The sequence below is a fragment of the Oncorhynchus tshawytscha genome, linkage group LG34 (assembly GCF_018296145.1).
Source record: "Oncorhynchus tshawytscha isolate Ot180627B linkage group LG34, Otsh_v2.0, whole genome shotgun sequence".
Taxonomy (NCBI): Eukaryota; Metazoa; Chordata; class Actinopteri; order Salmoniformes; family Salmonidae; genus Oncorhynchus; species Oncorhynchus tshawytscha.
In genome coordinates this window covers 13,185,565-13,211,889 of record NC_056462.1, presented here as the reverse complement: position 1 = coordinate 13,211,889, position 26,325 = coordinate 13,185,565, and positions in this window count along the sequence as shown.

Below are 26,325 nucleotides of genomic sequence, written 5' to 3'. Positions count from 1 at the left end.
CCACGATCTTCTAGAACCTAGATCACGTGTCAAACTCATTCCACGGAGGGCCGAGTGTCTGTGGGTTTTCACTCCTCCCTTGTACTGGACTGATGCAGACACTTGGCCCTCCATGGAATGAGTTTGACAGCCCTGTCCTAGATGCACTACATCTCAATGTGATCTAACATGGTATCATTACAGTGAGTTTCATGCATTTCATTGCCGATTAAAAGCCAGCTATAGAGTACAGCGACAACCCCTTCTCAAACTTCCGGCAGCATTTATAAGCCACAGACCACATCATGGCATTGGTTGTTTCAGTGTCAGGGCACAGTGCAGTGGAGGGAGCTGCCTCGTAATTACAGAGTGGCAGCTGCTAGAGGCTTAGATGGGATTGAACCCATCATCGGACACACCATCCCCTCCCTGTAATGATCTGGGCCTGTACCTTCCACACAGATGTACTTTTGCCCGTGGCGAGCGATCAAGCTAGCTCACCCCAAGGCCTCCCCTGGCTTTGGATTACACAGGTGACAGTAACAGTGCTGTCTAAATAAAATAAAAGTTGTAGAGGTAAAAACCTGTCACCATAGAGCTTTTCACACTACTGAGGCCAACAGAGCGGTGCCACATCAAGCTGTACTAAGCTGGCCTGGTTACATATCCAATATGCTGTGAAACGGAACATCTCTTCATCTCTGGGAACTTTTCCTCCTGTAGTCCCTCTCTGAAATGTCCTTAAATCTTCTTCCATAACTCCTGGGCATCCTAGCGGAGCATTCTAGTGTCTGCCTTCTCCCACTAGGCTAGAAAGTAGCCCATCACTCAGTCACTGGTGGAAACAGAGGGGCTCTTTCACCTGTTCTGGAGGAGGGGAAGTTAAGCTAGGTGAGGGGCTTTTTTTTGGTTGAAAAGGAGCCTGACTAGAAGACATCCTGACAATGAGGGCCAGTGTTTGCTGTCCTGGCAGCAAGGGAGAACTGTGGGAATGGATGGATGAAGCTGAAGTCCTCTCCTCCCGTCTCCATGCTCTGTCCATCTTCCCAACTCAAAACTCATATTCACCAAAAACCTACTTAGGATATTCAGAGGCTATCGAATCAGACTAAGTAGGACCAGTTTTAGAGGTCAACCACCACTGGTAAACAGGGGCAGGGTATGATAAATATCCATAGAAATAGAATTAATAGAACTGCTGTACCCACGAGTTTACCAATCGAAATTGCCACAGTTACTCACAATGGCTGCCTGGGGTTGTGACGCAATAATTTCCAGGCTAATGTAGAATGTTCAAGCAAATTATGCTAACTGATGTGGCTCATGCAATGGGATGTATTTTTGTAATGTCAGTTGAGTTGATTCAACAAATCCCAGCACAGATTGATGGGTCCACTTCCTGCGTTGCTCCTATGTGTACACTCAAAATTGCAGCCAGTTCATCCATTACGCCATAATTTACTTGAATGGAGATGCCCATTCTATTAATTATATTTCTATGATTATTTCACCCAATTAAAACATCCAAACCTCTGGCCTTTCCCTTGCCAGGCATCACTTAGCAACACTTACCTGCCTCCCAGCATAAGGATATTAAGAGTATCTGGGAGGAAACAGAAACTGTTTGGCCTTCTGTCCAAGCTGTTAGTTAAAAACACAGCCACACAAAGGGCTGGGTTAAACTCGTCTGTAAACAGTACCACGCCTCCCTTTGAGGAAAAAGAGAAAACAGAGATTGACTTATCGTCTCTAGATTAGTACAAAACAGTTATTTCAAGGGAGAGTGTAATAAAATTGATGACTGTTCTAATGATGCAACTGTATTTAAACACTAAGAACCATATTTCAACAAAAATGTAATTTGAAGGGAACAGAGTCCAAGGACTACTGGAAACCTGACAGACTATTATTACTGTAGGCCTACCACAAAGCTAACACATACAGTTCCTGTTTAAACACACTACTTGCCCTGCTCATTCTGGTGTAGCGTTACAAAATTCCGTGAACTTTCAATCAATTCCCTGGTTTTCCTGAAATCCCGGATTGAGGATCTCGGGATCAGGAGGGAATAAGCAGTACATTTTGCAACCCAATTCTGGTGACCTGTCCTCACCATAGGAGACACTTCCTTTGGGTATAAAGAGAGTTTCACATACCATTACATAGTCCCGCTATGCAGCTCATACTTCCATGGTCCAACGACAGAAGCTACAATTCCATTCAATTATGTTCAAGGAGGGCCAAACACTTAGGCCATTTAAGTCTTATGTTTTTCATTTAGCTAGGCAAGTCAGTTAAGAACAAATTCTTATTTACTATGAAGGCCAAACCGGACCACGCTGAGCCAACGGTAGATAACGGTACAGCAGCAGAACAGGCTATAGGGGAAAACATCTAACCCCAGGGATCGAGTCACATTCCCTACTTACCGTTCCTCTCCAAGTGGAACGGTCCGACTTTCAACTTTCAGAGATTAGCATTTTGCAACCAATGACTGCATAGAAGTGATAATTGAGGCAAATTGGATTAGGCTAATATCAGAGTGCACATCATGCTTGTCAAAGCATGGCAATAAAGAAATAAAAAGTACCCATATGTTTGGAAGACCCAATACACAGTGTGTTCCACACTGTACTGCAGAGGGAGCCCAGACAGCTGCTATCACTGACAGACAAACTATTGTGCAAAAAAACTATTTCATCGAAACACATTCTTTTAGGGATTGTATGCTGTGCCGCGTAGGACTTTTCCCAGGCAAAGCCTTCCTCCAGCTCACTGAGAGACTTCTGCCCCAGAGGTACCAGGAGGGACTGACTGTGTGTGTGTAACTAATTAGCCCCGGAGCTAGGGTTGTCAGTACTTCAAAATCCCCTGGTATACGGTGGATTGTCCAAGCCTACCCAGAACTCTGTGGTCTCCACAGGTGCTTCCCAAATGGGGAATAGGGTGCCAATGCCATTTGGATTGTAGCCCCTGTGAAACACAAGAGCCCATCTATAACCCCTTACATAAAAGGACAGCTGTCTCTACAGTGACAAGAAAATGAGTTACGACATGCCGGGCAGCGGCCAGGCATGGGCTCTTCTGAACATACTTTCCCCCTCAAATGAGAGCATTAAGGGGTGAGGGCTTTGTCTGCCCCCTTGGTCTCAGTTCTCTGGGACTAGTCTAGGACTGCATAATACCCCTTAATCAGATGGTCTGGGGGTAGAGTGGTGCAGAGAAACACTTAAGTGACTTGAGTGGGGGGTTTGCACACACACACACGGCATAGTAACATAGCCTCAAAATACATATTTTCCTGTCCTGATTATAGCATGTCAATGGCTATCGATCCGCTTGGTTGGGAACAATGAAGGGTTGAAAGCAAAAGTCATAAGAGCTGGGGTCTGACAAAGCTGCCATCCTGTTGGTTCGTGTAATCTTCAAATATTTAAAAAAATGAGACTTGTGTCTGTGTAAAAAAGAAAGAAAATGATGCACTCTTTACACTGTCCATATTCCGCTCTGAAACTCTGTCTTTGCTCCTATGCTTTTGAGGACTATTTGCCGAGTCAAAATGAGAGAAAGGGGAGAAGCTTACAGCCAGTTGCCTTATAGCGTGATATTGTTGGGGACCTGGACCCTGTATGGACCCCCAATAGAGAGGTGGGCTGCTCCGTTTGGGCCCTAATGAATGTGTGGCACAGCCCACCCAGGGAAACAAAGGGGGGAGATTATCCAGCCCTGCTGCAATTAGCAACGTCGATAACGCGAAAGCGCTCAACTCCACATCAATAATAGGATTATGCTAATATTGCTAATCCTCTGATCACTCATCCGACGCCTGATGTTAGACATGCCACACAGTGTTCCGACTACAGCCACAGAGCACAGGTTGCCTTTTCAGGATCTGTGAACAAAAATCCCTTCTAACTACCCATCAAATGATATGCAGAAGTGAATGTGTATTTCTTGGATGTAAAGAATCTCAATTGACAAATGACACTACTTCAGGAGGCTGATGGAGAAACACACGCATCCCTCAAATTGGGTTTCAGACCATACACCACATTCTCGACAGAATGTCAAACACTGGAGATAAGAAACCAAAATCAGATGGGTGATGATCTGCGCTACAGCTCATCAGAAATGACCTGATTAGTAGTGCTGCTCTACGCTGATGTCTACTACCCCACAGAGATGAAAGGAGAGAGCAGATTAAAGTGGCCATGCAACAAACTAGAGGCTGAGGCTCTGTGATGCTGTGATCTAAGGGAGATCCTGAACAGTGGGTGGCCTGGCATCTCAATATGAAGTCCTAGACTAGCGAGTGTGCTTCAACGTCAATTCACAAGACAACAATCAACAGAGCTAGAGCTCTCGACGTAGGCCTGCTTTTAAATTAGTATAAGAGGTGAGGAGTAACACTACTTTAAAAAAAAGGCAATGTAGCACCTATTTCTCAATGCCAAAAAAACACAAAAAGAAGCAGTAAAACCAGAGGTGTGGTATATTTTGTTATTATATTGTTGAGTTTGAGGTTCTCTACAACAACAAAAAAGAAACATTCCCACAACACCCTGCGGTGAGCGTCACACGGTGACTGGAAAACTTTTGTGAGAATGAGGCGGGCGAATTGTGTGTCTACTCAAATCTGTAAGGCACATTTCATACCTGAGACCTTCCACAGCTATCAACAATCGCTGATACGGGGTAGTAAATATCCTAAACCTAGCCAGTTAGTGAGCAAGCTAAAACGGGGAGGAGAGGGAGGAAATAATTAACTTTATTTATCTGCTGCTTTCTAATACATTTTTACTCAAATAACATTCCACATAATTTCAGAAATTATTTTTAATTATATTAAATATAGTAAATGTGTCAATATGTTGTGAATATTGTACAAAAATCCTCACAGCTATTTCCCATATACAAATGTGAAGTGCCACTTACAGTAGACTACAGACAGACAATATGTTCCTCCACCGTGTACAGTAGACTACAGACAGACAATATGTTCCTCCATCGTGTACAGTAGACTACAGACAGACAATACGTTCCTCCACCGTGTACAGTAGACTACAGACAGACAATACGTTCCTCCACCGTGTACAGTAGACTACAGACAGACAATATGTTCCTCCACCGTGTACAGTAGACTACAGACAGACAATATGTTCCTCCATCGTGTACAGTAGACTACAGACAGACAATATGTTCCTCCACCGTGTACAGTAGACTACAGACAGACAATACGTTCCTCCACCGTGTACAGTAGACTACAGACAGACAATACGTTCCTCCACCGTGTACAGTAGACTACAGACAGACAATACGTTCCTCCACCGTGTACAGTAGACTACAGACAGACAATACGTTCCTCCACCGTGTACAGTAGACTACAGACAGACAATACGTTCCTCCACCGTGTACAGTAGACTACAGACAGACAATACGTTCCTCCACCGTGTACAGTAGACTACAGACAGACAATACGTTCCTCCACCGTGTACAGTAGACTACAGACAGACAATATGTTCCTCCACCGTGTACAGTAGACTACAGACAGACAATATGTTCCTCCACCGTGTACAGTAGACTACAGACAGACAATATGTTCCTCCACCGTGTACAGTAGACTACAGACAGACAATATGTTCCTCCACCGTGTACAGTAGACTACAGACAGACAATATGTTCCTCCACCGTGTACAGTAGACTACAGACAGACAATATGTTCCTCCACAATATGTTCCTCCACCGTGTACAGTAGACTACAGACAGACAATATGTTCCTCCACCGTGTACAGTAGACTACAGACAGACAATACAGACAGACAATGTTCCTCCACCGTGTACAGTAGACTACAGACAGACAATATGTTCCTCCACCGTGTACAGTAGACTACAGACAGACAATATGTTCCTCCACCGTGTACAGTAGACTACAGACAGACAATATGTTCCTCCACCGTGTACAGTAGACTACAGACAGACAATATGTTCCTCCACCGTGTACAGTAGACTACAGACAGACAATATGTTCCTCCACCGTGTACAGTAGACTACAGACAGACAATATGTTCCTCCACCGTGTACAGTAGACTACAGACAGACAATATGTTCCTCCACCGTGTACAGTAGACTACAGACAGACAATATGTTCCTCCACCGTGTACAGTAGACTACAGACAGACAATATGTTCCTCCACCGTGTACAGTAGACTACAGACAGACAATATGTTCCTCCACCGTGTACAGTAGACTACAGACAGACAATATGTTCCTCCACCGTGTACAGTAGACTACAGACAGACAATATGTTCCTCCACCGTGTACAGTAGACTACAGACAGACAATATGTTCCTCCACCGTGTACAGTAGACTACAGACAGACAATATGTTCCTCCATCATGTACAGTAGACTACAGACAGACAATATGTTCCTCCACCGTGTACAGTAGACTACAGACAGACAATATGTTCCTCCACCGTGTACAGTAGACTACAGACAGACAATATGTTCCTCCATCATGTACAGTAGACTACAGACAGACAATACGTTCCTCCATCATGTACAGTAGACTACAGACAGACAATACGTTCCTCCACCGTGTACAGTAGACTACAGACAGACAATACGTTCCTCCACCGTGTACAGTAGACTACAGACAGACAATACGTTCCTCCACCGTGTACAGTAGACTACAGACAGACAATACGTTCCTCCACCGTGTACAGTAGACTACAGACAGACAATATGTTCCTCCACCATGTACAGTAGACTACAGACAGACAATGTTCCTCCACCGTGTACAGTAGACTACAGACAGACAATATGTTCCTCCACTGTGTACAGTAGACTACAGACAGACAATATGTTCCTCCACCATGTACAGTAGACTACAGACAGACAATATGTTCCTCCACCGTGTACAGTAGACTACAGACAGACAATATGTTCCTCCACCGTGTACAGTAGACTACAGACAGACAATATGTTCCTCCACCATATACAGTAGACTACAGGCAATATGTTCCTCCACCGTGTACAGTAGACTACAGACAGACAATATGTTCCTCCATCATGTACAGTAGACTACAGACAGACAATATGTTCCTCCACCGTGTACAGTAGACTACAGACAGACAATATGTTCCTCCACCGTGTACAGTAGACTACAGACAGACAATATGTTCCTCCACCGTGTACAGTAGACTACAGACAGACAATATGTTCCTCCACCGTGTACAGTAGACTACAGACAGACAATATGTTCCTCCATCATGTACAGTAGACTACAGACAGACAATATGTTCCTCCACCGTGTACAGTAGACTACAGACAGACAATATGTTCCTCCACCGTGTACAGTAGACTACAGACAGACAATATGTTCCTCCACCGTGTACAGTAGACTACAGACAGACAATATGTTCCTCCACTGTGTACAGTAGACTACAGACAGACAATATGTTCCTCCATCATGTACAGTAGACTACAGGCAATATGTTCAGTTTGAGACCAAACAAGCAATGAAGTGTCGAAAATCGGTGTACCAAAAACAAGGCTTGGGAAGTATACCATATACCGGGGTATCTGGAAACAGCCACGGGATGGTTTTTTAATAAAATGTTAAAGCTACTTTAAGTAAATACTTGCAGTCAACATGTGCAATATGTGAGGAGATAAAGCATTCATTTTACCAGTCACAATCATTTAGCATTATGAAGCCATAGTTCCCCAGAACAGTTAAGCCAGTCAGCGGTTTGTTTGTAAATAGCACAACACAAGAAAGCAGGAGGAGGTGAGTCTAGCTGTGACAGGGTCGTGTTCTATATTGAAAGTCAGTGTTTTTTGGCTTCAATAGGAGTCCTCAGGGATGTGCAACTATGGTTTTCCTTCACAGAAAAACAACACATTCGGCAGAAAACAGCTTTGTTTTCATCAGATGACGAGAAGCGCAACGTTATTTGGCTGACACACACACACCAAGGTATTTTTGTAAAACAATGTATGGCCATCATATTTCTAATGTTTATCGTAGAAAGAATGTAGCCAGCTACATTTCCTCATGTTTTGCTTGAAGTTTTATCTTTCATTTTAGCGGAGAAAAGTAGGCTGGCTACACCAAGAATTCTGCGTTAACTAGCAAAAAGTAAGTGGTCGCGTTAACTAAGTAAGTGGCTGAAATTGTGCTAACTTTGTTGTGTTTGAGAAGTGTGCAACTGGCATGCTGACTGCAGGAATGTCCACCAGAGCTGTTGCCAGAGAGTTGAATGTTCATTTCTCTAACATAAGCCGCCTCCTTCATTTTAGATCATTTGTCAGTACTTCCAACCGGCCTCAACCGCAGACCACGTGTAACCACGCCAAGCCACATCTGGCTTCTTCATCAGCGGGATGGTCTGAGACCAGCCACCCGGACAGCTGATGAAACGGAAGTATTTTGTCTGTAATAAAAGCCCTTATGTGGAAAAAGTAATTCTTATTGGCTGGGCCTGGCTCCCCAGTCATGTGAAATTCCATAGATTAGGACCGAATTCATTTATTTCAATTGACTGATTTCCTTATATGAACTGTATCTCAGTAAAACCGTTGAAATTGTTGCATTTAAATTTTTGTTCAGTAGATGTATAACTTTATGAGATGGATTGCCTGTCTTTGGAATTAGTTGATTTTTGTTTGCACTCGTTAGCATATTTAGCTAGCAGCCGCCATGGAAATTCACTATTACTTGTGCTAATTTAGTTAGCATTGAAGTAATAGATGCCCAACAGGCTTTTTGGCGACCCCTTGGGTAGGTACCAAGCCGGTAATAAAATGACGGAATGCAGGTATAAAATTCTGCATACCGCCACAACCTTAAATAAAAACACTGTTTTATATATTTTCAATAACCCCAAATATGGTATTTATAGCTGGTGTACAAAACTAAAATGAGTTGGTGTAAAAACAAAGGTGGCTGTAAAACAGAATTAACAGGAGTAAATTGATTTATTCAAACACGAGGTGGACTCAAAGGTTTCATTAGTAGGCCTTACATTCAAAAACAATACAGGTAGGTGTGTGTACACTGGTATCCAACAAACTGTACGTGTATGGTTTAGTTGTGCTTATGAAAAAGTCAAACCATTTAGGCTACATAGCAATATAGTCAATGGGAAGTAGATAAATTCTCTCACACACAATATCCAGAATAGTGAGGAAGTCTCTAGCCCCAAAAACCACATTCATTTTGTGTGCATCCCAAAAGGCACCTTCCCTATTCGCAAGGGGCTCTGATCAAAAATAGTCCATTCTGCAATTAGGGACGGAGACAGTGTAGTAGGCCCTCTTCTCTATAGACTAGCTGGCTTCTTAAGAGCTGGATGGCTCGCCTCCCAAAATGGCACCCTATTCCCTTTATAGTGCACTACTATTAACCAGAGCCCCATATGCCCAATATAGGGAATATGGTGCCATTTGATGTAGTTAGTTGGGCAAAGCCATGCTAAGCCATGCTAGTCTACACAGATAATGATTTGTTTACAGAGGTGCCTGTGGAATACAAAGTGTGTTGAAAAGAATGCAGCCGTGACACAAGGTGCTATACCCCAGAGGAAATTATGGGGGAAATTGAGAGGCAAGAAGAACCTGCTACCATGGCAACAGTGATATGGCAACTGGCGTCATCTGTTGAAGCTTTGTTTGTCCATCCTTCTGATGCAAATGAATTAAAAGGAAACCAAATAACCAAAACATGGGCTACTTACAACAGGCTCAGATTGATACCTATACCATCTGCGATACCATCTGCGTGTGCCAAATCAAAACACCACAAAAGAAAGCATACAGGCCTATTAATCACTTTGGTTTTTGTTTTTTTGTCCAATAAGGTGAAACAGACCATTCGGTGGCTGTAGAAGGCAAAGGTGTTGGAGTGCTGTGTTGGACAACAGTGTTTAGCCTGTGTGTCTGTCAGTGCATAGGGGTGGCTGTATAGACAATGGCACGAGGTAATCTTCACAGAACAGGTTCGCGAGCAGCGCCGAGATAAGACAGACACAGCCAGCATAGCAACCCCCTTTGTGGGGAAACAGAAAGACACAGCACTACTCCTTCCAATGAGACTAACTGGCTTCACACCCCCTGGTTCCTCTCGAACAGAGAAGAAGAGCAGAGTTAACAAAAGAGGGAAAGAACAGGTACGTGTCAGTCTTTCCCACTAGATGACGAAGGCATACCTCAGACCTGCCGGGGGGCTCAGTGGTACAGCATGTTATTCTCGAGAGCTGCAAAGCCTCCCACTTTGAAGTGCTGAGGCCACAGACTGCCAGCCAGAGGAAACAGGATTGGGGGGGGTGAAACAAGGCAGGGGTGACAAAGGGAGAGCATGGGTAGAACTACAAGGAAAACATCAAGAAAATTCTATCTATAACCCTAGGAGAGTGTCAAACACTAAATGTAATCATCCATCTCATTAACCTGCTCATTTTTATTAGTGGGAGCCTCATTAAGACCAGTGTCTGTTTGCAAATGGTGCCGTGAAGACAAACATTTCATCAACAAAAATATATTACAAGACGGCTATAAATACATGAGGTTATTACAAGTTATAATTGCTGGATTAGGGAGGAGAATCCTCTAGGGAGAGTCCAGTCCAGCAGTGGATAGAGTGGAGAAGAGAGGATGACAAAGTCAGTAAAAACACCACCATGTACCTCTCTCAATAATGCATTACTCTATACCCGCCCAACACCCTGCTCGCGCCTTCCCTCAGTGCAGCCAGACTTTCTCTAAAGCATGGCAACCATCTGCTTTCCAGATTACTCTCCTTTCCACTACAAGGAAAGCCAGCCTGCAGAAAGACAAGGCAAGCCAACGCCATCTCAAGTTTTTCCGACCGATACAGCAAACACAGTTGTGCGTCATCCCGTTTTGCAATGGCATGTTGCAGTGGTGGGAGAACGCAGCTTCACGCAGTGAACTCCTTATCTTAGGGAAGCATTCAGTTCTTCAAAGAGGGGCGGTTAATGCGAACCTCTGTCCAGCAGACCTTAAGGCACTTTGACTGAGCTGCCCATCTCTACCAGCATAGCCTGCAACACACACACGGGCTAGGACAGATATCGGCCAGCAGCCTGTCACTGCTGGTCGACCCGTAGCCACATTACGCTACATTGCAGCAGGGGGTAGCCACATTACGCTACATTGTAGCAGGGGGTAGCCACATTACGCTACATTGCAGCAGGGGGTAGCCACATTATGCTACATTGCAGCACAAGACACCTGGAGAATTGCAGTAGCGTATTAACTACGCAATGTCACTGACCCCGCCGTGTTACTGTGTGTTATATCACCCAGCAGGCTCGGCGGCCGGCTCGCCTTCACTAGGGCATAATTAAGCTACCCCTCCTTGAGACTATAGAAGAGCGAGTGAGTGTGAGTATCCACAGTCAATGACTGAGAAAAGGCCTGCTGTGCCTCACACTGCGAAACATTCTCATCAGGTGAGATCCGACCAAGGCCTCTCCGGTCTCAGCTTAGAATTTTGATAAGCAGTAAATAATTCATGGTGCGCAGGGAGGGGAATGTGGGGCAGAGCAACCATGATTTAAATAACTTTTTTTTGTGTTTTTTTATACAAGTGTTCCAAATGGCACACTATTCCCGATACAGTGCGCTACTTTTGACAAAGGCCCACTGCACTATACACCCTTTGGAACGCAACAGCCACTTATTACAGGATCTCTGTGACATTTCTGAGAATTTGAAACGGCGTCGGCATTCCTCTCCGCTTAAATTTTTCATGGTATGTTTCAAGATCTGTAATGTCGTTATTTCGATGTTACATCACATCAATATGAGAGCTAGTCTAGACCTGTGTAGTAAGAGTGAGCCTTTTTCTCAAGCCCTCGATCACATTATGTAAGATTTGGCATTGTCCTTTAGTTTGTGGAAATTTGTGCAACTGAGCTTCAACAGTACAAAATAATAATACTTTTCGAACACCCCCAACAGTATTTCATAAGAGCAAAGACCCAAACAAAAAGCCTTCCAGTTCTGGACTTCAGGAGTTAATCATCAGAGCAAACCACGCTGCGGAGCTCGCTGTGGGGTCCAGGCTTCCTGCAGTAGAGGAGGGTGGGAGGCCTGCTGTCTCTGACCAGGGCTTGTCAGGGAGGCCTCTCCATTCACAAAGACAGGCGTTTCAATGTGAACAGGCCCTCTGCTGGGGGGGTCCTCCTTTCATGGGGGTATCATCCTGGTCCCTCCTCAGCCTCAGAAAGAGGGGTGGTGGGGGTTGCTTTTAAGGATAGGGGCTGGGGTGAGAAGGGTGAGGGGGCGCCATGAGCGACATGAAGGGGCTGCCTGCTTCGCTTAAACAATCAGCGGTGCTCCAAGCTCAAGAGTGCTGGTCGGCAGGGAAGTGCACTCAGGAACAGAGAGACATCCCAGAGATCCCCTGACAGGAAAGGAAGAGCAAGGGGGCATAGAAGGCACCACACCAGGATGAGCCTGGTCTGGGCGAGGTCCGTTCCAAATGATGAGAGGGCCAGCTTCCTGTCCGAAAGATCCCAGGAAGGGACATCCATGCATAGAAATAGAGTACCTAGAACAGACATTGTGTGTTCTACCCATGAGTGTTGCAGTCAAAGGAGGATCATGGCATAGAAATAAGTATTAGAACAGGAATCAAGTGTACCCATGTGTTCTATTCCATCACATTGACGCGGTCAGGCGTTTCCTGTTCTTGTAATTCTATTTCTATGGGGATGGGGACAGTGCAGCTGTTTTGAGACAGACTGCGGACTGTGAAAATGTTCAATGCCAATGAGAAGCGCAGAGGACAAAAAGAAAAACCTCAGCATCGCCGGCCGGCGAGACAATGCCGTGGTTTCCCTTTCACCCCATTTCAGAGGTCCATTGAATTAGACTGCCAACGCTCGTGGAGGTAATCCTTTTAGATAACTTTAAGAGAGGCAAAACAACGCTTAGACAGCGAAATGTGGGAATAGGAAAAGAGATTTCTTTCTTTATAAACGGGGTTGGTCGAGGGCGGAGGGTTTGTCCATTCAACATCTCAAGCGTCGATGTCTAGCTAGCAACCACGGCCCTCTTCAAATATGGACCCACATTTTGGCTAAGTAGGATTTTCTACAGCCCAAGTACTGCTTTCTTTCATTAGAAATAGAAGCTGATGTGTCAACGAAGAACAATGAATCAATTATTTGGATTCACTTTGATGTAAGTGGGCCAATTCCAGATGCCTCTGCAATGGGCGGAAAATAAAATCTTTAAGGAATCAAATAAATATTTCCATTGAAATGAGGGAGTAATACTCCTAGAATTTTAGTTGTTTTTATTGTTTTGTTTAAAGTTCTGGCAGGAGGCTCCATTTATAATGAACAAAAATATATAACACAACATGTAAAGTGTTGGTCAAGTTTCATGAGCTGAAATAAAATAACCCAGAAATGTTCCATACGCACAAAGAGCTTATTTCTCTTAAATTCTGTGCACAAATTTGTTTACATCCCTGTTCACGAGCATTTCTCCTATGCCCAGATAATCCTTCCACCTGACAGGTGTGGCATATCAAGAAGCTGATTAAACAGCATGATCATTCTACACCTTGTGCTGGGGACAATAAAAAGGCCCTTCTAAAATGTGAAGTTATCACAAAACACAATGCCATAGATGTCTCAAGTTGATAGAGCGTGCAATTGGCATGCTGACTGCAGGAATGTCCACCAGAGCTGTTGCCAGAGAATTGAATGTTCATTTCTCTACCATAAGTCGCCTCCTACGTCATTTTAGAGAATTGTTTTAACCAAGCCAGTCCCTCCACATCCGGCTTCTTTACCTGAGACCAGCCACCTGAAACTGTGTGTGTGTTTATATATATTCAAATAATTGAAATTGTTGCATGTTGCGTTTTTATTTTTGTTCCGTATAGTTTTTGGCATGCTTGGTTCTCTTGGGTGGAGTAATCTTGTGAAATTAATAACTCCTCTAGAAAGCCATGGGGAAAGATAATAGTGCACAAGTCATTTTAACTGTAAAAATCATACTATATCTACATGCCATCTCCTTATCAAATGGGGTTCAAGAGTGCTGGTTGGCACAGAAGTGCCACAGTGGTCAGAAAGAACCCGGAATACTCTTCATAGAAAATTCCTTTAATAAATAAATAAATAGTTGTGTTCTATCAGTTGTAATCATCCTGAGATGCAGCTATCAGAATCAACCCCTCCTCTTTTAGTCCCTTGACTCACTGTGTCCCATACATAGGCTGGTATTCACACCAGAAGCCCACATCAAAGCACAGGCTGCCTTGCTAGGAGACTCCTCAGTGATCCCAGCCCCAGAGAGGCATGCATGGCAGGGCTCTGAATTATTTACATGGTCCTTCTCGCTCACCAACGCAGATAGGGAGCTGCATGAAGCCATTCACAATGAGACTGAGAATAAAAGTCTCCTGGGCCCTACTGAAGAACGGATGATGCTCCTGCTCCAACTTTTATGGCGTCACGTTTTAAAAATGAGACAAGAAGAGGTGGAGGGGAGAAAATAACATTCCACCTTGATCCTGTAAAGTCTTAGGTCTGAGAGGATGTCATCGTGGCAGGCAGGGTCGCCTGGCTAAGGTTAAAAGAAGAGGTAGCCTATTCCGTTTGTAGGAGGCGACTTTTCCAAGACACACAGGAGACCGGTCTACAGTATGAAGGACACGCCAAGGTCGCCTCAGTCAGTTCAATGGTCGGCTTGGAGCAGTCATAAGAGCCAGCTAGTCTTCTTGATTAGCGAGACCCCTCTGACATACGTTTATCAGAAAGTCGGCTTTCAGAAAGTCTGCCTTCACTCGGAAATTGGAGTGAAGTAGTCAGCCGAAAGTCCTTTCCACTAGGCAAGGCCCCATGGTCTCAGTCACACATACATAAAACGACACCTGCACATCAAGAGAACAGAGATACACAGCTACACCCTTTGCCAAGCCCCCTTTCATCTCCCCGGTGTTGTGGCAACATCTACTTGAAAGCAAGAGAGTGACACTGTGCCGTGGATGAGAATGCTTTTAGCAGAGCCCAGGGGTCAGTATCCTACCGTCTGAAACAGCCGTGGGTGACTGAGAGAATGTGGATAAGCCATACCTCACAGTAAGACAAAACCATTAGAGCAAGGCAACATTATATAGGCCCCTGCTTCCAGCAAATGTTCTCTAGCCCATAGTCCCAGAAGGTCCGTCAGCACGAGACAAACCCATTAGACGTAGGAAGCATTCTAATGCAAAAACAAGACTGCAGTCCAAGGCTGGATCTATAACCTACTGAAACCAACCGGTTGTCCACACAAGCAAGAGAAACATTAGCTACACCCTCCATTTACAAAGATAAAATAAAAAAGGGAGGCCCATGAATGTCTATGAAGATTAATGATGCATGAATGCTCTCTATCAAATGTTTTCACTGACCTTATTCTGGAAAGCTGTGAGTGGAGAAAATCCCTCTGTGTGAGAGGTAGGAATCTGAAAATAGCTATTACAGCTCATAATCCAGTAGGAATATAGTTCTCGAAAGCCATGTCAAGTTCCTAAATCATTTTGGCAAAAGACATTAATGCATTCACCCATCAACTCCACCCTTGACCTGAACCAAAGTCCTTTGAGAACCTGAAGAATGTCATGGTGTGGCTAATATACAGGCCTAAATTAAATGTGACACGTCTTGTGACAATGGCCTCTCCCTCACTGAAGCCCCCCTCTAGCATTACCAGAAGAACGGCCCTATAGCTTTGCCCAAGGAGGTTCCACTTCCACCCAACAGTTACAGCTTCATTGAGAGACAAACTTAAACAGCAAGGCACATTCTTTCCACCTGGATCTGCCCAATACATCACTCTGCAAACACTGCAGCTACCTCAAACTTAATTGTAAATCATATTTTAATCTGTAGGAGCCAGACTCATATCATAAATGATTATATGAACCGTCAAACTACCACTGTTCGCTGCCTAGTCCTTAGCTGTCAAAACAACTTTTCAACCCCTGCAGATTGTGGAGCTGCAGAGACAGCGATGGAGGGTTGAGCTCAGGAAAACAAGTAGGCACTTTGCTGTGGGGTCCAAAGCAAACACTCTGTTACAGGGGTCAGGTCGATCTTAAGCTACCGTAGCTCGCAGCCCTACGTTATCTAGGTATGCACTTCAGCTATGACATCGGTTTTGCACACCGGCATTAAACTAGACATCGATGTTGGCATTTTTAGCTAATATCGTCCGATTCCGATATGTTCACCAATATATTGTGCATCCCTAATAGAAATGATATACTTACTCATGATATACTTCTGTCAGGTAAGCTTACTTTTCAGTTAACATGTGGATCAAGCAGTCAACAAGTCGAGCAGTCATTTGAAAGAGCAAGAAAATTTCAGCGAGACAACTCAAAGGCAAAATCCATTAACGCCATTCATTTCCCTTGAAAATCAACCACTCTGTCGTGGGTGTTGTTGGCTTTCGCCAACTGGTTGAGCACCAGTACACACTACAAAGTGTGCTATTATTCAGATGCTGCCCTATCGGAATTACACTAATAGAGTCACTGCTATTAGCTTCATGACTATGGAATGAAGTTTGGGTCTTACGTGTCAAAAAAGATAGTAGCACTGTCAACGCTGTACAAAAGTTTGCAAACAAGCAAACACCGGCCATGAACGAACGATGTGCTTACAATACCGCGTTGGTAATAAAGCCAAATTTGTTCAACCGCAACTTCTGGGGTAGCTAGCTTTAGCTTGGTATCTAGCTAGCACCGATACACCAGCTTGAAAACAATGACCAGTAGAAACTGCAGTCATTTTCATTATTCTTAGCAATGATTTAGGAATCCTTGTGAGTAAGTATTAGCTAGGTAGCCACTAGTTGTTCACCTATTGAAATTGAACTTCATATCATGAAAATAAATAGCTATCCAGCTACTTAACCCTGTTGCCCAAAGCTAATGTGTTATAAGCAGCCAGCTAGCTTCAACTACTGTGAAGCTAGCCACAATAAGGATTAGGCACAAGTGGAATTTGCGGTTTGCCTTCAAAATAAAAGTATAATTGACAGTGAAAAAGAGAGTTATGCCATACTTTTAGTTTGAAGGCTAACCAAAGTCCATTGTTGTGGCTAATCCTTATTGTGGATAGCTACAATCTTTGTCCCCATGTGCAGTTGCAAACCGTACTCTGGCTTTTTAATGGCGGTTTTGGAGCAGTGGCTTCTTCCTTGCTGAGCAGCCTTTCAGGTTATGTCGATATCGGACTCGTTTTACTGTGGATATTGATACTTTTGTACCCGTTTCCTCCAGAATCTTAGCACTTTTCGCACCAAAAATACATTAATCTCTATGAGACAGAACGAGTCTCCTTCCTGAGCGGTATGACGGCTGCGTGGTCCCATGGTGTTTATACTCGCGTACTATTGTTTGTACAGATGTACGTGGTACCTTCAGACATTTGGAAATTGCTCCCAAGGATGAACCAGACTTGTGGAGGTCTATGATTATTTTTCTGGAGGTCTTGGCGGATTTATTTTCATTTCCTCATGATGTCAAGCAAAGAGGCACTGAGTTTGAAGGTAGGCCTTGAAATACATCCACAGGTACACCTCCAATTGACTCAAATGATGTCAATTAGCCTATCAGAAGCTTCTAATGCCATGAAATCATTTTTTGGAATTTTCCAAGCTGTTTACAAGGCACAGTCAACTTAGTGTATGTAATCTTCTGACCCACTGGAATTGTGATATAGAGATTTAAGTGAAATAATCTGTTTGTAAACAATTGTTGGAAAAATCACTTGTGTCATGCAAAGTAGATGTCCTAAACGACTTGCCAAAACAATAGTTTGTAAACAAGAAATGTGTGGAGTCGTTGAAAAACGAGTTTTAATGACTCCAACCTAAGTGTATGTAAACTTCCAACTTCAAGTTTAGTTAGATAGCTAACTATAGTTACTAACTATAGCTATAGCTACAAACAGATCCACAGATGATGCAATCCACACTGCCCTTTCCCACCTGGACAAAAGGAACACCTATGTGAGAGTGCTGTTCATTGACTACAGCTCAGCGTTCAACACCATGGTACCCTCAAAGCTCATCACCAAGCTAAGGACCCTGGGACTAAACACCTCCCTCTGCAACTGGATCCTGGACTTCCTGACAGGCCGCCCCCAGGTGGTGAGGGTAGGTAGCGACACATCTGTCACACTGATCCTCAACACTGGAGCTCCCCAGGGGTGTGTACTCAGTCCCCTCCTGTACTCCCTGTTCACCCACGACTGCATGGCCAGGCATGACTCCAACACCATCATTAAGTTTGCTGACGACACAACAGTGGTAGGCCTGATCACCGACAACGACGAGACCGCCTATAGGGAGGTAAGAGACCTGGCCGGGTGGTGCCAGAATAACAACCGTTCCCTCAACGTAACCAAGACTAAGGAGATGATTGTGGACTACAGGAAAAGGAGTAACGAGCACGTCCCCATTCTCATCGACGGGGCTGTAGTGGAGCAGGTTGAGAGCTTCAAATTCTTTGGTGTCCACATCAACAACAAACTAACATGGTCCAAGCACACCAAGACAGTCGTGAAGAGGGCACGACAAAGCCTATTCCCCCTCAGGAAACTAAAAAGATTTGGCATGGGACCTGAGATCCTCAAAAGGTTCTACAGCTGCAACATCGAGAATATCCTGCATCACTGCCTGGTACGGCAACTACAGAGGGTAGTGCGTACGGCCCAGAACATCACTGGGGCAAAGCTGCCTGCCATCCAGGACCTCTACACCAGGCGGTGTCAGAGGAAGGCCCTAAAAATTGTCAAAGACCCCAGCCACCCCAGTCATAGACCGTTCTCTCTACTACCGCATGGCAAGCAGTACCGGAGTGCCAAGTCTAGGACAAAAAGTCTTCTCAAAAGTTTTTACCCGCAAGCCATAAGACTCCTGAACAGGTAACCAAATGGTTACCCGGACTATTTGCATTGTGTGCCTCCCCCCCCAACCCCTCTTTTTACGCTTCTGCTACTCTCTGTTCATCATATATGCATAGTCACTTTAACGATACCTACATGTACATACTACCTCAATAAACCTGACTAACAGGTGTCTGTATATAGCCTTGCTACTCTTTTTTCAATTGACTTTTTACTGTGGTTTTATTTCTTTATTTACACACACACACACACACACACCTTTTCTCCGCACCATTGGTTAGAGCCTGTAAGTAAGGTTTACACCTGTTGTTTTCTGCGCACGTGACAAACTTTGATTTGAAACAGATTGTCTTATGCTATGTTTTTGGGAAAGAACATTGTTTGCGTCAATGAGCCTGCTAGCTCATTTTATTTTTGTTTATGACCAGCACTGTAGGTGAGAAAATCATAACATGTATTGATGTATCGATGAACCGTTGTGACATGAAATACGAGTGATAGTGTAATCAATGTGCAATAACTACGTTTAAAAAATTATGAACGCCTTAAATTATGTGACACGTAGTAATATTCAGGACGTGATTGGTCAACAAGCTTAATTGACATGTCAAATAGTGTTAAATAGTATCTTTGACACGCAAAGACCCAAACGGCGTTCCATAGAAATCCGGGTTGAGAATGAAACGACTGAACAATGAAACCGCACAACAAGTAAGTGAAAGAAATAGGTTTGGATTATGTTTTACTAGTAATGGGGACCTCTGTAAATGCCAACAAAATAACTTTGATCAGTGTGGTGTTATTGTAACGTTTATTTAACTAGCAAGTCAGTTAAGAACAAATTCTTATTTACAATGACAGCCTACCCCGGTTATCAGTATCGTTCTTTTGGCAAGGAAAATATTGAATATTGACCAAAAATGTAATATCGGTGCATCGCTAATTTGTATGTATTATTTGCAAAATGTATCATGAAATGAACAGCAGCAGTACAAAACCATCACATTAGACAGTACATTCCTCACACACTAGATGTGTAATTAAAGGGGAATTGCACTCAAATCAATATGTTAACATATTCCTCTAGACAACTGAGAAAATATAACTGAGAAAATATAATTTGGGAAAATAAAACAGAATTTAAAAAATTGCTCTGCCCAAGAAGGTTCCACTTCCAACCAACATGTACAGATTCATCAAGAGACAAACTTAAATCAGCAAGGCATCTTCTATGTACATGAAAAAAATATTTTTTTAGGAGTTGTTTATTAACCATTATAGGAGCAGGTACACTACCGTTCAAAAGTTTGGGGGCACTTAGAAATGTTCTTGTTTTTGAAAGAAAAGCACATTTTTGTCCATTAAAATGAGATAATATTGCTCAGAAATACAGTGCAGACTAGAGGTTGACTGATTAAAATCGGAATGGCCAATTAATTAGGGCCGATTTCAAGTTTTCATAACAATCGAAAATCTGTATTTTTGGACACTGATTTGGCCGATTGAAAAAAAAATTATACACCTTTATTTATCCTTTACTTAACTAGGCAAGTCAGTTAAGAACACATTCTAATTTTCAATGACTGTCTAGGAATGGTGTGTTAACTGCCTTGTTCAGGGGCAGAATGACAGATTTTTACCTTGTCAGCTCAGGGATTCAATCTTGCAACCTTTCAGTTACTAGTCCAACGCTCTAACCACCTGATTACATTGCACTCCACAAGGAGACTGCCTGTTACAAGAATACAGTAAGAAGCCAAAGTAAGTTGCTAACTAGCTTCCTTGTATTATATTAAGTTAAAATAAGTGTTCATTCAGTATTGTTGTAATTGTCATTATTACAAATAAAAAACATTTTAAAATCGGACGATTATTCGGTATCAGCTTTTTTTGGTCCTCCAATAATTGGTATCGGCGATGAAAAATCATAATCGGTCGACCTCTAGTGCAGACATTGTTGATGTAGTAAATGACTATTGTAGCTGGAAAAGGCAGATTTTTTATGGATTATCTACATAGGCCCATTATCAGCAACCATCACTCTTGTGGTCCAACAGCGTGCCGTGTTAGCTAATCCAAGTTTAGAATTTTTTTTTAAAGCTAATTGTTCATTAGAAAACCCTTTTGCAATTATGTTGGCACAGCGGAAAACTGCTGTTCGGATTAAAGTAGCAATAAAACTGGCCTTCTTTAGGTTAGTTAAGTATCTGGAGCATCAGCATTTGTGGGTTCGATTACAGGCTCAAAATGGCCAGAAACAAAGAACTTTCTTCTGAAACTTGTCAGTATATTCTTGTTCTGAGAAATGAAGCCTATTCCATGCGAGAAATTGCCAAGAAACTGAAGATCTCGTACAACACTGTACTACTCCCTTCACAGAACAGAGCAAACTGGCCCTAACCAGAATAGAAAGATGAGTGGGAGGCCCTGGTGCACAACTGAGCAAGAGGACAAGAACATTAGTCTAGTTTGAGAAACAGACACCTCACAAGTCCTCAACTGGCAGCTTCATTAAATAGTACCCGCAAACGCCAGTCTCAACGTCAACAGTGAAGAGGCAACTCCGGGATGCTGTCCTTTTAGGCATTCTTCCGGAGTTCCTCTGTCCAGTGTCTGTGCTCTTCTGCCCATCTTTAATTTTTATTGGCCAGTCTGAGATATGGCTTTTTCTTTGCAACTCTGCATAGAAGGCCAACATCCCGGAGTCACCTCTTCACTGTTGACGTTGAGACTGGGGTTTTGCGGGTACTATTTAATTTTGAGAATGATGAACCTGGATTAGTTAACACAATGTGCCAATGGAACACAGGAGTGATGGTTGCTGATAATGGGCCTCTGTACGCCTATGCACTTATTCCATAAAAAAATCTGTCGTTTCCAGCTACAATAGTAATTTACAACATTAACAATGTCTACCCTGTATTTCTGATCAATTTGATGTTATTTTAATGGACAAAAATGTGTTTTTCTTTCAAAAACGAGGACATTACCAAGGGACACCAAACTTTTGAACGGTAGTGTATATTGACACTAAGGACACGAGGAAGGGGAGAGAAGAAGATGGTGCCTATTTAAAAATATTAATATTGTTGTTGTGCAGCTCTCATGCTAAAAAAGGTTGGAGACCCCTGCTCTATTACAACTCCCATAAAAAGGAGACTTATATAGCCTAAATTTGTGGCCTAATATTAATGGTATAGACAAAAGAAAAGCCACTTGACGAGGTTAACCTCACAAAGCAATCACACAGGCATTGAAGTGAGTAAGAGCCAGGCTATACATTACATGACTAGTGTGTATAAGATGTCGGTTAATCTGTTATTGAGTAGCGACAGGCAGTACCACCTTGGCAATTCCAAGCACAAACTGTACTGAGAATCGTGTGTGTACATGTTTTTATGCTGTGAGAGCAGCAGCAATGATTTTGTTATCTGTTATTTGCATGGCTGTAAGAGCATGATGCAAACCCTCTTGGATAAATCACCACTCGACACTAAAGGGTATTAAATGAGTGGACAATTTAATAGCCAGGCCCGTAGGCTTAGAGTTTCAGAGGCCCTCAAAGAAACATCCAGACAGTCCACATAAACAATTTGGATTAGTGAACATGAATGTGTTCCATTAATCTCTTACCAACATTCTCCATCACCACCACAATCAGTGTGAAAAAAGCTGTTATTCAGAGAAAGAAAACCTTTGGTTGTCCCACTTCCTGGCTTTCATTAAGAGAGGAGAGCACGACATTGTTTTATATATCTCTTGGAGTCCTTAAGGGCCTTCTCCCTCCCTCCCGCTTCTCTCTCCTCTTCCATTCTGTTAGTCTGTGGAGGGCCTGAGCGCCGAGGAGTTATTGAGGACTCACTGTGCAGGGAGAAAGCAGAGAGGCTCTAAGCCTTATGAAGACAGAGGGACTGAGGGAGAAAGAAAGCAAGAGGAGAGCACAGAGGGAGTGTTACAAGAAAGGAATTATTTGAGCAGGAAAATAAAAAGGGCTTCCTTTATCTTACTTTCCTACTTTTAATTTAACTTTATTTTGTCTTGTGCAGGGGACAACACAAAAAGAGACCACACTGAACTGTCAAGATTGCATGAGAACCCTCAGCACCAAGTCTTGAGAAGAAAGAAACTGGCTGTAAAGAATAGCAGTATGTACCTGCCTACAGACAGTGCATTGTTATAGGCATACAGCTTTATTTTGAGGAACTATAGGTAGCTATTCATGTGGCCCAGATCTGTTAGGGGAGAAATGCAGCTGAAAAGACTATACAACGGGTGTCTTGTTTAACATTCCTAAGTGCTGCATCACATATCCTTACAGTTGTTAGAGGAGTCATCGGGTACATTTCATAAGGAAAATGGCACACACAGGAAGAACAATAATACATTTGACAATAGTGATGACATAAGAACATGCAGGTATTGCCTACATGACACCCTATAGTCTTTCATAAGAGCAGGCACCAAATTTTGAAATGCACCGTTTACTTAACTTGATTCACTGCGGCAACTCAGTCAAGTATGACAGTTAGTGATACTGGGATAGTAACAGTAGCTACCTCAAAACCGCACATCAAGCCTAACCCATCTCTCGCTCCCCATCATTTTAACGGGACCGTGCACACTTTGGCTAGTTTTTGTAATTATTCCGGTGTGATATCTAGGCTGTTTTGATACGTTTGCAACGCTACCCATACAGGTTACGTAAACAGAAAATCTTAAAGTGACAACAATATTATTTTTGTCAATTTAAACACATAACTAGCCAATATGAGAACTCACTGTGCTTGGACGTTTTGCCTATGCGTGCAGATATTGCTGTATTAGTTAGATGAATAGTTTGCACGTGTTTATTTTTTTATGCGTGGTTTATATGAAATTGTACATTTATAATAAAAGAGATGCATTTGTTATCCTCGCTTGATAATCTCGAATTTCTACATTCTCTGACTGATGCCATAGACAGGAGCATGTGCTCGGCTCACACTGGCGCCGTTCCTCGCGGCTAGTAAGATGCACTCCAAAACGTTTACCTTGCTTCACCAACCTTACGAAAAAACACGATGCAAAATAAAATGTGATAAAGTACAAAACCATAAACCCATAAACGTTAGCTTGCGAGGGTATCGAACTCGAAAGTCAGCTCTTACAAACTAAACGTTATTGTGCTTGCATGCTGTGTTGTGGCGAGTAAGTCAGGATGTTATGCTATCAGAAATTGGATGACTAGCATTAGCATCACAAAAGGAGACTGGCTAGCTAGCTTGATTTAGCGTGCGGTGCAATCTAGTTGGATGGATAAATCCAGCGAATTACTGAAATTATAAATCAACACTAACAGAACGTTAGCATACTCTCAAAACAAGCTAAATAAACAACGTAAGACTTGCTGTTCGTGTAATTAAAGTGTTTTCTTGTCAGCCAGCAAGATAGCTTGCTAGTGCTAGTTAAAGTCCAGCAGATGGTTGGTAGCTAGCTACTAACGTTAGCCGATATGGACTACATTACTATATTAGCTAACTAGCCCCATTAGCTAGGTCAAGGTGGTCATGTTATCTACAACAAATGTATCCGTTTCGTTGCCTCACAGTTTAACACATTTAATTCGTTATCAATGTATATGCAAAGCTGATGTTTACAAATAGCTCAATTTAGTGATAAACACTCTTGCAGCTGGCTAGCAAGGAATTGCTAGCTATCTCGCTAAAGTTAGATAACCATTCCGCCGCTGACTGTCTGGCCCAGCGCTCTATTGTAACGATTTCTACGCCGGGACCGTGCACCCGTTTCCTTGTATCTCTTACCTCCGAAATTATCAGAGTAGAACACAGCAAAATGGACTCCGGCTCCTCTTGATGTGTCCAGGAAAACGGAGCGCTCCTCTTCAGGATACAGCTCACGTCGATGGCCCTTTTTGCCGCTGGGGTCTCCCTCTGCTTCGTATTTTCTCAGCAGTAGCTAGCTAGGCAACCTTCCCAGTTAGCCAACTGGCTAACCTCGGATACCACTCTCAATACTTTCGTTTCTGCTTAGATATGATGCCAAATTATAATATTTTTTAAATTCGTCCAACAGTTCGGGTCACCCACAGACAAAAAAAAATCCACTTGGGGATGGTGTATGGTCCGTGTCCGAACAGCACTGAAGGGGAATTAGCTGAAAATTAGACAGAGTTTATCCACTTGATGCACTCCGCTACCTCAAGCGATTAGTGCTCTCGGTTCTCCGTTCACTGACTAGTAGAGAGTTGGTAGTCGCAGGATGATGACGATGCCAAAACATTTTTTTTAGAAAGACGCAAACATGTTACGTCCGAAATAGTTGCTTGAACCTGTATTGTGTAGGGTAGTTATTATTATGAATATGATTGTTTTCATAAAATTGGTCCAGTCTATTAGCTACTGTTTCTTAAATTTCATACAAAGGGTGTGTGTGATTGTGCGCTTTATGTGTGTATCTTTTATTATTTTTTATTGTTGTTGCATTTCGTTGGATGGTGTATACCATGTGTATCCAGTACATATGAGTAATACAACTTGAAACTTGAAATGTATCTGTGTGAAAAACCCAGGAGATCCATACCAACCAATTTGAGCATAACGCTATTTCCTGGACCAGTGTCTAGCACAGCGCTGAAGCGAAGCGGCTGTGTGCCCGGTATTGTTTTGCTTTGTTTTACGGTCATTTCCATGTCCTGTATCTTAATCTGCCAGGGGGAGCTAGTCTGAAGGCCTGAGATATCACTAAGCGCCAAAGAATGTGATTCTGAGGAGCATGGAATTGACACTGGCACTGAGCCAACGAAAGCTGAAAAATATGCGAGTGAGTGAGGGAGAGCTTTTCCAGGCCAGGCAGACACAAATAAACTAAAAGCCTCTGTGGATAGCAGAGCAGCCCGGCAGTTGAAACCTCCACACGCAGGGAATCCTTGTGTGGAAATTGAAAAGTCCCTCTGACTTGTCTGTCTTCATATTCTAATAGTACATTAGGTTTATTTGAGTATCCAGACAAAGTCAGAGGAATCAGTATGGTCATATTAGTTTTCACATTGAAATACCAAAGGCTTTGTTGGAGTTATATGTTTAGGCCACATCGCATCGGGCAACATAGAGTTGCGGAATATGAGGGGAAATGAATAACGTTAACATCCTATATGTCTCATGTCTCGGGACAGATCCAGGCTCCATAGAACATATGTCTCAGACCCAGGCTCCATAGAACATATGTCTCAGACCCAGGCTCCATAGAACATATGTCTCAGACCCAGGCTCCATAGAACATATGTCTCAGACCCAGGCTCCATAGAACATATGTCTCAGACCCAGGCTCCATAGAACATTTAGAATATGGCAGGAATCCATCAATGACAGAGTGTCAGCTCTGTATGTTAAACCTCTGGAC